This window comes from Tenrec ecaudatus, chromosome 11 (genome assembly GCF_050624435.1).
Source record: "Tenrec ecaudatus isolate mTenEca1 chromosome 11, mTenEca1.hap1, whole genome shotgun sequence".
Classification (NCBI taxonomy): Eukaryota; Metazoa; Chordata; class Mammalia; order Afrosoricida; family Tenrecidae; genus Tenrec; species Tenrec ecaudatus.
This window is the reverse complement of record NC_134540.1, coordinates 147,215,833-147,233,404: the sequence shown is the minus strand read 5'-3', so window position 1 is coordinate 147,233,404 and position 17,572 is coordinate 147,215,833. Positions and strand designations below refer to the sequence as shown.

The 17,572-nt window shown below is 38.1% G+C and overlaps 1 protein-coding gene and 1 pseudogene across 1 annotated transcript in view; one reads left to right on the top strand and one right to left on the bottom strand.

Annotated features, from left to right (window-relative positions):
• GPC5 (glypican 5) overlaps positions 1 to 17,572 on the bottom strand; it is a 558,236-nt gene that overhangs the window by 118,820 nt on the left and 421,844 nt on the right. The window lies entirely within an intron of this gene.
• On the top strand, positions 372 to 16,401 carry LOC142461566 (N-lysine methyltransferase KMT5A pseudogene; annotated as a pseudogene).

Here is a 17,572-nt window from a genome sequence, read left to right as displayed (position 1 = left end):
ATGTTTTTGGCCTATGAAACCCAGAACTGATGAACCTATAGAGGTAGCAAATCCATTAAGGGTTTGGAGGTGATGGGGTTACAGTGGTGGGGAGGGGCAAAGAGGAGACGATGTCAAGGAGTCCATGTATAAAAGGAATGTTTGGAAACTTATTGTGGTGTCAAATGTACAATTCTGCTGGATGTGATTGAACTATGGAATTATATGATATATGGATTAATTTCCAATTATAATATTTTGTTAATTATGATAAAATTTTTAAAAGAACACTTCTCTGAATACCTGAAGGGGAAAAAGCATCAAAATCCCAATTTTAAACATCCCCATAAAAATGGTACAAATAGAGATAAGGGCGGTGACAGATCGGAGCCATGGCGAGAGGCAGGAAGATGTCCAAGTCCCGTGCGCGGTGGAAGCGGCGGCAGCGGCGGCGGTGGCAGCGATGGCCCCGGGCCCGGAGATGGTGGAACGGAGGGGCCCAGGGAGGCCCCGCACCGACGGGGAGAACCTATTTATTGGACAGCCCAACATGAGCCCGAACAAGTGCTCTGGAATGCGCTCCCCACTTCAGGAAGAGAACTCAGGTGCACATCATGAAGTCAAATGCCAGGGGAAACCTTTAGCAGGAATCTACCGGAAACCAGACGAAAAGCGAAACACTGGGAGCGCCCTCCGGAGCCCCGTGCAGGCCGAGGAACAGAAGGTCAAAGACGGCAGGAGAGGCCCACTGGTCCATCTTCCAAACCAAAAATCTGAAGCAGCAAAACCTCCCAAACCTCCCACCTCGACTGGTGGTTCCACCGACGGAGCCATCACCAAGCCAGCCCACCCTGAAAAAGACCGGCAAGGGCAAACCGACCTCTAGAGAAAAAGCTCAAGAAAAAACACAACAGAACCGCAAACTCAGACTTCTACCCTGTCCGAAGGAGTTCCAGAAAGAGTCAGACGGAGCTGCAGTCTGAAGAAAGGAGAAGAATCGACGAGCTGATTGAAAGCGGGAAGGAAGAAGGGATGAAGATTGACCGCATCGATGGCAAAGGCCGGGGGCTGATTGCCACCAAGCAGTTCTCGAGGGGCGAGTTTGTGGTGGAGTACCACGGGGACCTCATCGCCATCACCGACGCCAAGAAGCGGGAGGCCGTGTACGCACAGGACCCCTCCGCGGGCTGCTACATGTACGATTTCCAGTATCTGAGCAAAACCTACTGCGGGGATGCCACCCGCGAAACAGACCGGCTGGGGCGACTCATCAACCACAGCGAGTGCGGGAACTGCCGGACGAAGCTGCACGACATTGACGGTGTGCCCCACCTCATCCTGGTGGCCTCCCGCGACATCGCCGCCGGCGAGGAGCTGCTGTCCGACTACAGGGACCGCAGCAAGGCCTCCATCGAGGCCGGCCCGTGGCTGAAGCATCAACCCTCCGGCCTCGCTGGACAAAGTGCCCTCCCTCAAAGGGAATCGGGGTTCTTAATTTTTTGACTCCCACCCTTTTATTTTTCTTTAATTTTTTTTCCTTTTTACACACTTAAATCTTAGTGGATGACTTCAGATGTTTTTAATATATATATATATATTAAAATGCCTTTTCACTGTAGTATTTAAATAATGTTACAGGTTTCCAAGGTGGGCTTGTACAGATAGCCTTATATTACCAAAACTTTTATATCCGCGTTGTTTTTTGTAGCTTTTTTGCATACAAGCCGCGCGTTTGTGCTTCCCGTGCACGCGGTCCCAGACCCCACGCAGGTTTTAGCAGAAAGAGGCAAACACCACGGACTACGGAAAGCGGAGAGGTTCCGCCCGCCTCCGACTGAGGAGCCAGGACTCCGCCCCTCCCTGAAGCCCCGCCCCCGACGGCAGGTACGCGCAGGAAGACGCCGAGGCAGCCTCCCGGACGGAGGCACACAGGACACGCAAGGACACCGGGACGCCGGGAAGTCTCCAAGCTCTTGCTCTCCCTGCGTACTGAAGTGTATGAATATTTTTAAAGAAGGTTTTGCAGTAAGCTAGCCTTCCCCTCTGCTTACTTCTCGAAAGCTAACTGCCGCCCCGGCGCCAGCCGCGGGTCTTCACTCTTCCATCGGCTGCCGCTTTTCCTTTTTGTTTTTGGCACCTCGAAGCCAATCAGGGCAGGTCATCAGACTGGACACGACATGGGCCGGGGGAGGGCGGGAGCGAGCCGCCTCCGCCCACCCCACACCAGCCAAAACTGGGTTTAACTCTTTATAGAAATGTGAACACTGAATTTATTTTAAACGAAAAAAAGACGAAGAAGAAAAATCATTTAAAAAAAGAAAAAAAGACAAGGGGGGGAACACCACGGAAAACAACTTATATGTACATAGATCTTGAAATGAGTGAAATTGCAACGGGTGGGGGTGGGGGGATTGGGGATTTTATTTTGGGGGGCTAGGAAAGACTTGAGATGGTACTCTATTCTAATCAAAACTAAAATTTTGTAGTGGGCCCCGGAATGACTTCCCTGCCCTACCTCCTTCCCACCCCACCTGATTGTGTTGAGTGGAAAGGTCCAGACCTGCTGCTGAAGCCTTGCGAGTGGCAGACCACCCGGTGGCCTTCCTGTGAAGCAGCAGCCATCAACTGACAGGTGAATCTACTAGTCTGGGTGTATGGGGTCCACCCTATGGCCACCTCTTCCAGCCTCATGCAGGATGCCAGGTGCCACAGGGCAGTGGGCTGGGCTTCCTGTGGAAGCAGGCGAAAAGTCTTCACCTTGACTGACTGGCTTGAAGACAAGAGCAGTTGCCTCACACCACCATCCCCACCCAAAACTGGTTTACTGTTGATCTTCAATCCAGGGGGACGGGTTCCAGAGCTGTGACCTGGGGTCCCCTGCCCACTCTGGTCCCAGGTAAATGTGAATGGAGACAGGTGTGAGAGCCTGTCCTCCTTGATTCCCCCTAGGCCTCATGATGGTGCTACCTAAGAAAGTCTTCCCGCCCCGACTAGCGGTCATGTCAGATTCCCACAGCAGCGTGTAGGTGTGAGATGAAATGTCTTGGATATACCTGTTTGTGGCTTAACTCTGTATTTAAAGGAAAAGACATAAATTTGAAAATGATTTGTCATCATCAACCCAAAACAAACATGAAATGAAATTAAAATATTTATTGCCAGGAAAAAAATGGTACAAATAAAAAGGTTGATATAATATAAAATTGGTAACTAATATAAATATTTTTAAGTTGATCAATTCACTTATTTGACTTTTTTCTAATGCCTATTTCTTACTAAGAATTGTATATAAGCTTCTTTTTAGTTTAACACATTCAACTTCCAATAGCTACTCCCACTAATGAATATACTTAGGGAAAAAATGTAATGTCATTGATTTGAGTTCCACATAGAGTGATTCTGAAGAGTGCTAGCCCTTAGGTTTCCTGAGGGTAATCTTTAGAGAAGCAGCCTGCCACATCTCTCTATTGTAGGGCAGCTTTGGGGTTCCAACTTTCCATCTTATAGCTCACCTTTAATCAATTTTCTACTGATTTTTCTGTGTGTATAAGTACCAACGTGGTTCCAAAATTTCTTGGTAAAAAAAGAATGATCTTTCAATTCCATTTTTCACTGAAAATTTGAAGCTTGCTAGTAAAAACCAAGAATCAAAGGAATAAAAGAAAGGCAGCAACTTTGGGGTCTACTTATGTAATTTACTATTTCATCTGTGAAGTTACTCACTTATAAAAATTACTTCCTCATTAATAAATGTGTGGTAAATTCATTTCAGGATTCTTACAAATGCAAATAAAAATAATTCTTTAAATAGGTGAAGTTTTGCAAGAATGTGATGTTTTACCCTCTGTCATGCACTCTCATGAATCAGCCTATGTAAGAATAAATTTTTGAGTTGTTTTAAAGTAAACTGTAAGATAGAATAAAACAAAGTAATATTAGAAATTAATGACAGAACTTCCTTTCTTCACTAAAAATCAGAATGGTCTCAACATTAACAACAGAGGGGACAATTCATTGGAGAAAATGTGTTATATTTGTTGATATTTCAAGCACACACAAAAATCATGATGCTTGATTTACAGTTAGTATTTTTTATGTTAGTAAAAAGAAGCATAGTAGTCCACTACTGAACGGCATAAGAAATGATGAATTTTGTCTTTTATTTATAGAGCTATACCAAAATGCTAGTAATTACAAAAGCAATATTCTTAGAAACTTCTGCCATCTAGTGAACGAAATTCATCCTAAGAATTCTACATGGTTTTCTTTAATTGCCTTACATGCTTGTACCTGGTCTTCTGAGAATTATCTTTATATGTGTCCTGGTAGAATTTGAAGTAATAATTTAAAGTGGGAATAACACACACACTGTATTTTCTAAAGCACGCCCGCCCTGAGAGTCAGAATAACATTTCGTTTTCATTTTAGCAGTATTTTAAACGTCCCATTTAGAAACGTTTTTATAGGGCCATAAAGGGTTCCTGGGTAAATGTTTCAATTTCCCAACAAGTGCTCCTGAGGTTGTTTGAAGGGGCCCTAGTGGCACAGTGAGAGACAAAATAGGTTGCTAAAATGGTAAACTGTTTGGATCCACCAGCTACTGAGCTGCAAGAAAGTTAAGGCTTTCTAATCCTGTAAGCATTTGCAGCCTCAGAAAGCCTAGAACAGAGTTCTATTCTGTCCAATCCAGTCTCTGTGAATTTCAATAGACTCCCATGGCCCTGAGTTTGGATTGGGTTGGGGTATATTTTCGTCTTTAATTTCTCGATACCTCTTGAGCTTTGCAGATGCTCCCTTGAGGCACAGTGCCTATGCGGCAAACTGACCAAAGGGATGCCATTGTGTTGACTGCTCAATGATCTGCCTCCTTCTCTCTCCCCTCTTGGCAAGTCCCACTCGTGATTGACTTCAGAATGTACTCTTCTGTTCCCAAGATCGGGAAATTGTCATTATTCTTCCATCTTGTTCCTTTTGATGTTGAAATCCGAACGCTGTGATTAATTTTTTATTCTTTAATATTGTTTCCTTTTGATGTTATAATCAACCCTGTACCCTGCAAAGCTCACATAGTCTAAAGCATGATAACATTAATTTTGCTTTCTGCTTTTGGCCTACTGCTCGCTCTATAGGAAGGTTCCTGATAAATGGGTTTTTACCTAGATAAGCTGGCTATTATCTCCGCTCGCGACTGCAATGTAAAGAACTGCTGTGAGGTTCTTGCAGTCCGGTTAACCTAATAAAGACTCTTCTAAATTTCAAGACTTTATAATGACTGTCATTTATTTGAACCCGCAATACTTAAAGGAGCAAGGAAGATTGGTCATTTGAACTCACCGCCTCACTATTCTGCAGGAGAAAGAAGAGGCCACTCATTTTGTAAAAGATCTGCATCCACGAAAATGAGGCAGCTCTGCTCTATCCTATAGGGTCACTATGAAGTCAGAATCTACTTGATGGCAGTGAATTTGGTTGGTTTAGTATGATGCAATATATTTGCTTACTTTGACCATTCATAGTGCTGATTAGTGATGCAAAACTATAAAGCCTACAGTATATTAATATTAGAAAAATACAACTCTTTAATGTGGAAAATAATAAATTAAACTTATCATTCCTGTAGTTCCTTGGGGGCTCTGGTGGCACTGTAAGATAAGTATTGGGCTATTAACCACAAGGTTAATGGTTCAAATCTACCAGTTGCTCCTTTGGAGAAAGATAAGTGTGTCTGCTCTTATTAATAGTTCCAGCCTCAGAAACCCTAAAGTATAGTTCATCCCTGTCCTATGGGAGCCCTGTGAATCAGAATTAAAGAGCTGGTAGTAGGTTTATATCCCATTAGTGTATGCATACATATCAAGGAATTAAAATAAATAGCAAAGGTTATTTTACCTATAACTTAACAGCAATACAACTCTGCACCTTAGGTGAGGAACTTCAGATGAAAGTTTTTTTTTTCAGTGGAGAGTCTAGTTGCAGTGTGGGTAATAGAGAAGCAAGCAAATATGTACTATGAATATAGTTCAAAAAATTAACAATCAATCCCGCCTTGCCTCATTTATCTGTCTGATTGATTGTTTGTTTGTTTGTTTATATCCAAACCACCTTCTCAACCATTTCTGCAACAGAGGAAAGAGATAGGTAAGTGATATGCTGTGCAATGCAGAGGAAAAAAAACATTATTTCCAAGCTCTACAATAGTCCATAATAAAACAGAACTTAGGAGCCTCCTTTAATTTTCTCCTTCCATTACCCAGCATGTGTGTGAGAAACCAGATGGTCCTCCATCGAATCTGGCCTGCCATGTACCGCATAGAGATTTCTTCTCTCTTCTTTCCACTGCTTCCACAAAGTGAAGCTTCAAATGCCTTCATCTCCTGTAAAATCCTGTAAAATCCCAATGTAACAGACACATCCTTTTTAGAATGTTCCCTCTAAATTCTGCCTTTCTTAGTTTTCTGAAGATAGTACAATGACTTATTATCCTCATGTGCTGTGTAGTGATTAAACTGTTCTTATAAGATCCTCCCAGCACATAAAAAAATTAAAACTAGCAGAATAATCAGAAAAAGTACAGGGCAAAGAATTATGTAGTCTATTATTTTAATGCATGAAACCTCTGTGGGATGGCTAACAACTCTAGTAGAATCCAACATATATCCATTAAATTAGCCTCTAGAAAAAATGTCCAAAATGTCAAAGATTAGCCTTAAGAAAGAAATGTCAAAAATGTTCTTCTGAATTACTCCTTATGACAGTTTTGAACACTGGAATGGAAATCTATATCATAATTGGAAAAAAATATGTGTTGGCACATTAGTTTGGCAAAGAAAATACAGATTAAAATGCAATTTTTAATGTACAATCCATACATTTAACAATATTTCTTTGAGTTTTCAGAAATTAAGGGTCCCAATAAGCAGTGGCTTTTTTAAACTGAAAATTAATTTAAAAAAATATCATCACCATGTCACATTACAAGTATCCTTGTACATGTGTTGTGTATGTGTGTAAAACTAAATAAGAAAAAGTCACAAAAATAATATCTAAATTTGCTGCTAATGATAAACCTGATTATGTTCTTTTTTAATAGAAAATCAATTAATATCACCCTTAATTTGATTTTATAACTTTCCAATGAGCACAATCCCAGAATTTGAAAAACATTTCAAATTAAGTTGTTATTTAAAAAACTATACAGTCATGATGAATTATTAAAATATTATCTCAACAATTATGGTATTGAGTGGTTTAATTATAAGCAAAAGTCATAAAACGATCATCATTTTTAGTTTAAATTACAAATACAAAAATATTAAGCAGTTCATCACTAAATATTATGTTTCAGGGTATTTTTGACAGATTGTTAAAATATTTATTTTAACTACTTTGGAAGAAAGAAGGAAATATACAATTTCAAAACATTTAAGTCTTACTATATGTATACTACAATATCTATATAACAAAGTATGAGTAGCCTGGATCAGAATGGACTTCAAGAACACTACATTGTGCTAACATGGAGTCTGCACATGGGTCAAGAAGGAGTTGTGTACATAGAACAAGGGAATACTGCATCTTTTAAAATTAAGGAAGGTATGCTTCAGCATTTTATTATTTTAACACATTATTTAATCTGTATGTTCAGGAAATAATCAGAGAATCTGGATTATATTAAGAAGAATATGACCTCAGGATTGGAGGAAGGTTTATCAATAATCTGTAATATACAGACAATACAACCTTGCATGCTAAACATGAAGAAGGCTTGAATCATTTGCTGACTGGGATAAAAGATTTTAGCCATCAGTGTAGATTGTAATTCAGCATAAGTAAGACTAAAATCCTCACTAATGTGCCAGTAGGTAATATCATGGCAATGGAGAAAAGATTAAAGTTGTCAAGAATTTTGTCTGCTTTGGATCCACAATGAATGCAAGAGAAGAAGCAGTTAAGATTTCAAAGGATGCATTGTGTTGGGTGAATCTGCTGCACAAGAACCCTTATAAAGTGCTGAATGGTAGTGATGAACTGACGAACTCATGGTATTTTCAATCACCTCATTATGCATGTGAAAGTTGAACATGGAACAAAGAAGACCAAGGAACAATTGATGCGTTTCAATATGGTCCCGGTGAAGAGTATTGAAAGTACCACAGACTTCCAAAAAAACAAACACATCTTCCTGGAAGAAAGACATTTCTTCTCACGTACTTGAGACAGACAGATGATCAAGGGAGAGTAGTGCCGAGAAGAGGACATCCTGTGTGATACAGGAGCAGGACAGTGACAATGAGGAAAGCCCTCGTGAGATGGACTGACCCAGTGGCTGCAGCAACGGGCTCAAGCAGAGGCACAACTGTGAGGATGGCGCAGGACAGGGCAGTGCTTCCTTAGAGACTGTTTAGGGTCAATATGAGTCGGAGGCAACTCAATGGCACCTAACACCAACATATGTAAATGTACTTACTCTTACTTCTGTGTCCATTGATTGACTTGGTCTTCATAACAAGCCAGTCAGCAAAAATAACTATTACCCCTTTTTATGAGCGGAGAAATAGAGACCCACAATGCCTAGACAACTTGCCGAAATAACTCCTTCTTTAAGCAGAAGAGAGATATGTGGGTCCATCTCTTTAAGCTCTTGCCTTAATGGTGTTAATTTTTACTACAACCTACTGTGGCTTCTCATAACTGAAATATTGTTTGATATGATTTGATATATAAGTACACAAATGAATAGTTTGAGTGATTTCACATTTATTTCATAAGATTATTTCTTTAACCTGGGCCCATGGAGCTAGAGCTAGAAATACATCCAAACACTCAGTCTTTTGTTACAGAATGTGGTATACCAAAGGGCCCAGACACAGAAAAATCCCTTATCTCCCAGTAGGACGTTGATATACAGAAATTTGAGTGTAAACTCTTGGATCAGTGTGTTTAGTTTCAAATGCTGCCCCCACCCCCGAAAAAAAGTTACTAGCTATGTGACTTTGGACATTCTAGTTCTGAAATTTTCAAAATAGTCTCTCTCCACCACATATTTTACAATACATAGTACATGAGAACTATTTCATAAAAGTTAGTTATTATAAATATATCCCCTGCTGAGATGTGTTTGTGTGACATGGAAAATTGTGAAATGAATATATCATGCAATTCATCACTTTATCTCAGTTTCCATTGTTGGTAGACCATCATTTTGATTTTATGTCATCAGCTACACAGTATAACACATAATTTCAGGGGCATGTTTCTCTGGGAGAGCCAAAAACTTTGCTCAGAGGGGAACATATATAAGGAACATAAGACAGAATTGTGCCAAGGAAATTTATTAATGCTGTGTAAAACTTTCATCTAATTTAAGCCAACACAAGTTTGAAAACCTTGCAATTTGTTCAGAATGTTATTTTAGTAATTTTTTAAAAAGCAAATAAATAAAAGAATCCTTGTTTCTGAAGGTGAACAAAACAAAAACATACAGTCATGGGTGTTGTAGGAGTTTACCCTTGCTTAACATCTGGTTTGGATTTAGGGGAAAAAACATTTTAAAAATGTAAAGGAATATAATTGAGGCTTAGAGTTTTACAGGTAAATTCAGCATATGCCAGACTTTTATATCACATCTTATAAAGACACTATGCAATTAGTAAAGTAATAACTTAAGAGATGTGCTTCATATATATTTTGCCATTTTATATATATAACATATATAATGATTAACAGATTAATATATATAATATATAATGATAAAAAGAGTAAGATATAACTAGATTCACATGTCTAAAAATTGTCTGGACTGCATCCAAACCATTAAAGCAAACAAAAAAATCAGTGGACATTTTAAATCATATTAAGGAAAAAAATACCCTAAAGTCTTCTTAAAATGAATCTTGTACCTAAAATATTTCTCCCATTAAAAAGTTTTCCATTTGACTCCTTATACTTTTATCCATCAGTGTGAGGCATGGTAATTTATTTTCTTTTGTTTCTATCTCTATTACCAAAAGTCAACATATTCTCATGCTTGCAAGAAAATAGCTACATTAGTGATGAGAAGAGAGGAAATACAATCAATTAAGATATTGTAAGCAGAAATTCAATTACTAGGAGCTAATGATGAAAGCTGAGAGAGAATGATCTATGGGATTCTTAAAAATTCCTCTCTCAGTGTCACAGATCTATCATGATTTGAGTGGCACATGTTTACTATTTTAAACTTCTGACCTTGTAGAGTAGGCTATGCCTGTTTCCTTCATGAAAAAAAAAAACATACAAAGGAAAAGCATGGTGAACCAGGCACTTAAATATCTACTCCATGGGCTCATCCTAATTCTTGGAATCCTCAAAACCATTCACAAATACGTTCATAAATTTACAAAGCTAGATATCATGGTGTTAAATGCCTGAATGTTTTCTACAGAAAAAAAAATGTTATATCCGTATAAAGATCATCAACCACTGTGGTCTTTAAAAAGAAAAGAAAGTCATAAATTAAAGCAGAGCACTGTTCAGTTCCTTGAATACAAAATATGTGTGATATTTTTATAGAATGAAAAATTTTAGACAATTGTGAAATGATCTTAATGATTAAAATGGCTAAGTAAAAACATTAAATATTAATAGTGATTATGGACAAAGGAGATATGTTCTTAATACTAATATGTCCCTATTTTCTTGTCCTTGAACATTAAAAAGTAATTCCATAGGTATTATTGTAAGAAAGTATGCCACTACTTTTTATAGGAATGGTATTTGTTTGGAGTTTTATATTTGATAAACTACTAACAAAAACATTAAAGTTTGTTTTGTCCTTATAAAGAACTGTAATCATGTTACCTATCATGGGAAGAACCTAGTACCATTGATAAATGTAATATTCAAGAAATATTTGGGGGAGACACAATAATCAAAGGAGCCCTGGCAATTTTGTGCTGCTAGCTGCAAGATTAGCAGTGAACCCACCAGTATGAGGAAGACAAGGATGCTCTTATGAAGAGTTACACTCTCAGAAACCCAAATGGGGAAGTTCTACTCTCTCCTGTAAGGTCACTCTGCATCAAAATCGATTCAAAGCATTCAAAACACTAGAATAAATCCCATTCAATATACTGGATATACAGTATATAATTAGTCAATAATCTATTGTTATAGACCCTGCCATAAAAAATTTATTGCTTAGATAGAACTTGATTGAAACCGACTACAATATTTTTTCAAAAGAACTTGTAAGTGATGAACTTAGATCATGTATTTGGAAATCAAAAAATTTTTTTAAAATTAAAATTTGGAGAAAAAATAATAATTAAACATCTAGGTAATACAAAAGTAATACAAACTTTAAGCTATTTGATAACAACTGCTTTTCATTCTTGGGCACATTTGGTTACCATGGTCTGAAGATTACTCTAAATGTGTGAAAACATTCTTTTCAGAAAATCCTATTCTGGTTCCTTCAATGAGAAAGATGATCCCGTAATGTGGATCTTCCCATTCTTTCCTGAGCCTCGCAATGCTCATTTACCCTTCTTCCTGATGCCTGATGTAAATATTTACAGAAGCTCTAGCTAGCTGGCAAGACAATGATTCGCATGGTGCTCTTCTGATGTAAACAAAACCAAATAACAGGACCACAGGCTAGCTGAATTATTTATTGCATGTCAACCATCAGCACGTTGCCTGCTGTGCCTCAACCATCATATCATTCCGTGTGTCTGTGATCTCCACCAAACAGACAAAAAGCACTCCGAGTGAAACATATTGAAATCACAAATTCAGTGCCAGCGAGTCCATACTGGGATATAGTAAGTGTACAAAACAGAAATCATTTATGGGAGCAGAGAGCCTTCTCCTTTTCCTTTGCAATGACCAGTGGGTTTGAACTGCTGCCTTTGAGATTAGCAGCCCAGCTTTAACCCACCATCTCATCATCGCTCCTCTAGGAACCAGAAAAACCCAACTCACTGTCATCTAGTCAATGCTGACCCATAGCGACACCCCGCACCACCACCCTTGGGTGTCCAAGACGGTAACTATTTCAGAATAGAAAGCCTAGCCTTTCTCCCACTTTGCTGCTGGTGGTTTCAAGTTGCGGACCACGTGGATTGAAGCCCACGGTGTGCATAACGCCACACCACCACGCCCCTTAGAGATTCTGATTCTTCAGGCCAAGACAGAACTCAAAATCTGTCTTCCAATAGCTTTCTAAGGTATATATTGAATGTTGAGGTTTTTGTTGTTGTTTTCTCCTGAGCATCATGGCGAAATCACTGTTATCGGGATTAAAATTTTTTTAACTTGAAGAAAAATCTTAGCTGATTCAGATACAGAACACACTTTTTTTTTTCACTTTTTATTTATTAGAGAATATTGGGAAGGCTGTGTGTCCAGAATCTTCATGTTTCCCTATTTTTTTCTTTGAATTATTAAAAATGTCATTACTTTTCATAGCAATGCTATCAATTCTAACACAGTAGTTAGCCCAGTACAATGTGCAATACATGCACTCTGAATAATATAATGTTAATATTAGAGGATATAAGCAAGAGAAAAATCATCTAGAATTTGGAATTCTGAAAGCCAATATTAAAGCTTTCTTTGAGGGTAAAAAGATGAATATGAAATCTTATTTAGGCAAACATCAAAACAAACTTAAACACTGAGATAATTTATGAGATCCTGTACTGTTAATTTTTTGTCACTTTAAAAACAGCAATTCACTTAGAATTTTTATTCTTGGAAGTTGATAAAACTGAGTATCTACCATTAAGATAATTAAGAAAGCAAATAAAAGAATAAAGTCTGAAGCAAACCAATAAACAGTTGAATCAACCTAAAAGAAAACTTTAAAGCTCTTATTTAACCTAACAAGTGAAGATAGATGTTATTTCTTCTCCCGCTGTATTTCACTACGAAGGAAAAAGAAAAGGAATATGGTTAATTACCGGGACATGGCTGAAACCCAAAAAGATATCAGCAATATTATAACAACAAAATGAATGTTCAACACATTTCTGAAGGACAGGGTGATGATACATGATGCTGGCAGAGAAAGGGCTGTGGCCAGGAAGGATGCAGGTAACTATCAAAATCCAGGTAGGAGGATAAAGAAGGCAGACGAATTCACTGCCTAATTTACTAGATGTACTAATGAGAGGTAGTTTTTGGTATGTGAGTTCAAATATGCATATAAAGTCAGGAACACTTATTTAAAAGAGCCATCAGGAACTACATGAACTAAAATAACTGAGGAAACTACATAAGCGAAGGTACGAAGAGGAAGGAAGTTGGTTAAGCGCACTACCATGGCACCTATCAAAAAGGAGTCGCGCTTTGTAAGTAGAATTGGCCGATAGGATTTTCAAATCATTAGGGAGCAGATGGTCACATCGTCTGTGGGGGAGCAGCTGGTGAGATCAAACCACTGACCTCTTACTTAGCAGCTGATAACTTAACCACTAGGGTTGGGCAGTACCTGGCATGTTCTGCCTTATTCTCGGTTCTAATCCTTGACATTCCAAAAGGGAGGGGGGAAAGGCCCACCGTGGCTTCCCAACACTGTAATGGTTTGAGGGACCAGAGCGCCTCATCTTTCTCGCATGGGGCAGCTGGTGATATCAACCTGCCACCATGGGGGCCACAGCACAATACATGACTACTAAGCCACCAGGACACCTCTTCACACCTTGCAACATTTATTGCCCTGGCTTCTTTGCAAATGGATTTCCACATATGTGTGATCCATGGAAGTGTTAGAAGAAAACTGGCAGTCCAGTGACAAGGTCAGGTATCTGTCCCTATTTTTCTACTCTTGCAGGAGTGTCTTGATAAGGGGCCTTGCCTCGCCCATGATTCCAGTTTAGACAGCCCTGGCTTTTGTGATCACTACTGTTTCCATCTGGAAGTGTCTATCATGAACTCACTCTTCTTTAAAAATCCCGACCAATTCTGCTAGCCGGACCTTTCTTTTGTTCCACTAGAATTACAGGTTGAAGCGCCCTGTTATTACTAACTTCTGTATTGCGCTTCTTTGGCTTTTTAGAACTTCCAACATGTTTTCTTTTTCTTCACCCCCTTTTTTTCTGCTTTCTTGAATCATTTCATTGAGAGCTCTTAAAGATATCATAACATTCCATAGTTCACTCACATCCTACCACAACCAGTTTCAAAACAGTTTCAGTTTTCTTCAGCTCTGTGCCTTCAGCTCCCCTTTATCCCATCCCTCCCCTCCCCTGGCCCCCAAGAACCCTTATCTATCTATCGATTGATCGATTAATCTATCTATCCATCCCTATAATAGGTTTCTGTCTTCTTTTTGCCATATGTTACACAATAAGAAGCATTCTGAAGTTAATTTTCCCCCTAGTCAACCACTTGTTTTCCTGAATGATTTGAGTTAAAATAAGGAAAAAACTAAAATGATGCATTTGTCTTTCACATATATTATTTGGCTTATTCCTAACATGTGGGGTCCAAAAATAACAAATATGAAAATACAATATTAAAGTGTGTATTTGTAGAGATGTGAGAATAAAATAATAGAAATACTTATCGTCTGTATCCTTTGGTGATTAAAAAAACAGTATGCTATTATTTAGTCAATAGACATGATGAAGATCTAGAAAAAGTGTAGACCATAAAATTTTGTGAAATAAATGATTTTGATGAATAAAAAATGGATTGTGCTATTAATTATATATATCTCTAAAACTGGGCATACTTTGTGTTATCATATGGTGCACTAGTATGCTCAACTTGTGGTTAATTTTTTTTAAATGCTAGTATAGGGTCACTATGAGTCAGAATTGACTTGATGGCAGTGAATTTGGATTAGTGTAGACATTAGATTATAATTTTAAAACTAGACTCCCCTGTTTTCCCTTGGCATTTTTAATATTTTAAACAAGATACATGCTTGTGGTCAACAGTCTTATTCTACATGCATATCATCTATGAAAGGAACATTTAAGTAAGTGTATTGGTTTATTATGCAAAGACATCTTGGAAGTGTGATCTATTCTATTGTACTTATACTACCACACATAGATTTGGTTTAAATGATCAAAAAACAAGGTATATTGAAACCAAATGAATGTCTGGCCATGAGCCACTACAACTAATCTCAGAGGCAGGGTAGGAACCAGCTTACATTGTACTCACAGATCTGGAAGTTTCATGAAATAATTCTCCAAGATTGCCTTACTGTGCCCCACACAGTTGGGTCTTTCATTCTTCTTTGGTGTCAGCACATTTGTCTTGTCATGCTCCTGTTTTAGAGTATAATGGCTTTCTCATGCAGTACAATCCACATTTGACGGAGTCACAGGATTTACATTCTGGAACATGACTCTTCCTGCCACTTGGGACATTATTAATGTGCTTAAAGGAAACATCTGTGTAAGGGTCATTTCTTTAATGTATAAGCTCATACCTTCTGGTTTTTCTCATGGTCAATTCCATTTATCTGAGTTGGAGTTAATAATACAATGGTTCAGCACTAAATCTCTCAGTCTATCTGTTCTGGGAGCATATTCACATGGGAACAGTTAGTAATGATAATGATTAAAGGCTTCATCTTCTTAGATAATATTTGATTTTATAAATTCATTAAAAATCCTTCTCTCGGCATAAAATAAGGACAAATTTACAATAAAAAATCAGAAATGAAAGAGATATTGAGAAAGCCTCGTCTTTGTAAGCACATTTTTTCCTTGGGCCTCATGACTAGTTTTTAGGAGCAGTCAACACAATTTTGTTGCTGGTGTTAGGTGCCATCGAGCTGGTTCCATCTCAAAGGTACCCTATGTAAACAAAACAAAACACTATCCAGTCCTCTGCCATCCCCACAATCAATCTTATGTTCGGGTTCATTGCCACAGCCGCTGTGTCAATCCTTCTTGTCCAGGTCATCACTCTGTAATTGCCCCTCCATTCTACCAAGCACGATGCCCTTCTCTACAGACTGGTCTCTCCTGACAACATGTGCAAAGTACGTGAGACAAAGTTTCACCATCCTTGCCTCTAAGGAACATTCTGGCTAAACTTCTGCCAAGACAGATACATTTGCTCTTTTGTAAGTCCACGGTACTCCTGTATTGTTCAATGTATCAATTCTTTTTTGTTCTTCCTGATTCAATGTCCAACTTTTACGTGCATCGAAGGTAATTGAAAACACCAAAGTTTGGGTCAGATGCACCTTAATCTTCAAAGTAACATTCTTACTTTTAAATGCTTTAAAGTGGTCTTGTGAAGCATATTTACCCAATGCAGTGTATCATTTGATTTCTTGACTGCTGCTTCCATGGCTTTGATTGTGGATCCAAACAAAATGAAACCCTTGAAAATTTTAATTTTTCTGTTTTTCAGGATGTTGCCTATGGGTCCCTTTGTGAAGATTTTGACTTTTTTGGCATCGAGTTTTAGTCCATACCAAAGACTGCAATCCTTGATCTCCGACAGTGCTTCAAGCCCCCCTCACTTCCAGCATGTAAGATTGTGTCCTCTGCCTTTCACGGGTTATAAAGAAGCCTTCCTCCAATCCTGATGCCACAAACTTCTTCATATAATCAGGTTCTCTGATGGCTTTCTCAGTATACAGTTTGACTAATTACGTGGCGAAAAGACACAGCCCTGACATATACCCTTCTTGATTTTTAAATCATGCGGTTGCCCCTTGTTCTGTTTTCATAACTCCTTTTTGATCCATGTCCAAGTTCTTCCTGAGCACAAGATAAGGTTCTGGAATTCCCAATCTTCTCCTAACAAACTCCCCACAGTTTGTTATGTCCCACACAGTCAAATGCCTTGGCTCAGTCAATAAAACACAAGTAACCATCTTTCTGGTGTTCTCTGCTTTCAGTCGAGATCTATCTGACTTTAGCAATGATATTCCTTGTTTCACCTCCTCTTCGGAATCTAGTCCGAACTTGTGCTGCAGTTCCCTGCCAATCCCTGCAACTGTTCTTGGATGATCCTCCAAAATATTTACTTGCATGTGATATTAATGATCACCATATGATTTGAGAATTCTGTTGGACATTTTTCTAGAAGTCCCTTAATATATATATATATATATAAATTGGGATAAATATATATATATATATATATATATATATATATATTTATATTTATCCCAATTTTAACTGTTTAGTTTATCTCTAACTAAAACATTAGTTTGCTACTACATAGCAACTAGCTACTCTATCTGAAATGTATATTAAATATTTAGAAAGCAATTATACATTTTACTTTGTTCTTATGTATTAGATTATTCCTTGTATTAATTGTACTAGGAATATTAATTTAACAAGAAATGTTAACTGCATAAGGGATGCAAGATGAATTGTGTAAGGAAACTATACAATATTAGTTGTATATGGAAAAGCTAAATTTTCTGAGCATGTAAGAGAAAAACTAGGTTCTCCTATTTTATTTGAAAATATAATTTTAAGAAAAATCTCTATATAACACTGTAGCAACCCACATTACATTTTATAAGTCCTTATTTTTTACCATAAAAATTATCTTTAACATGATATCATAGTTTTAATGTAAATGCAGTTCTTGTGGGAAAAACATTACTTTGTTTTGCTCA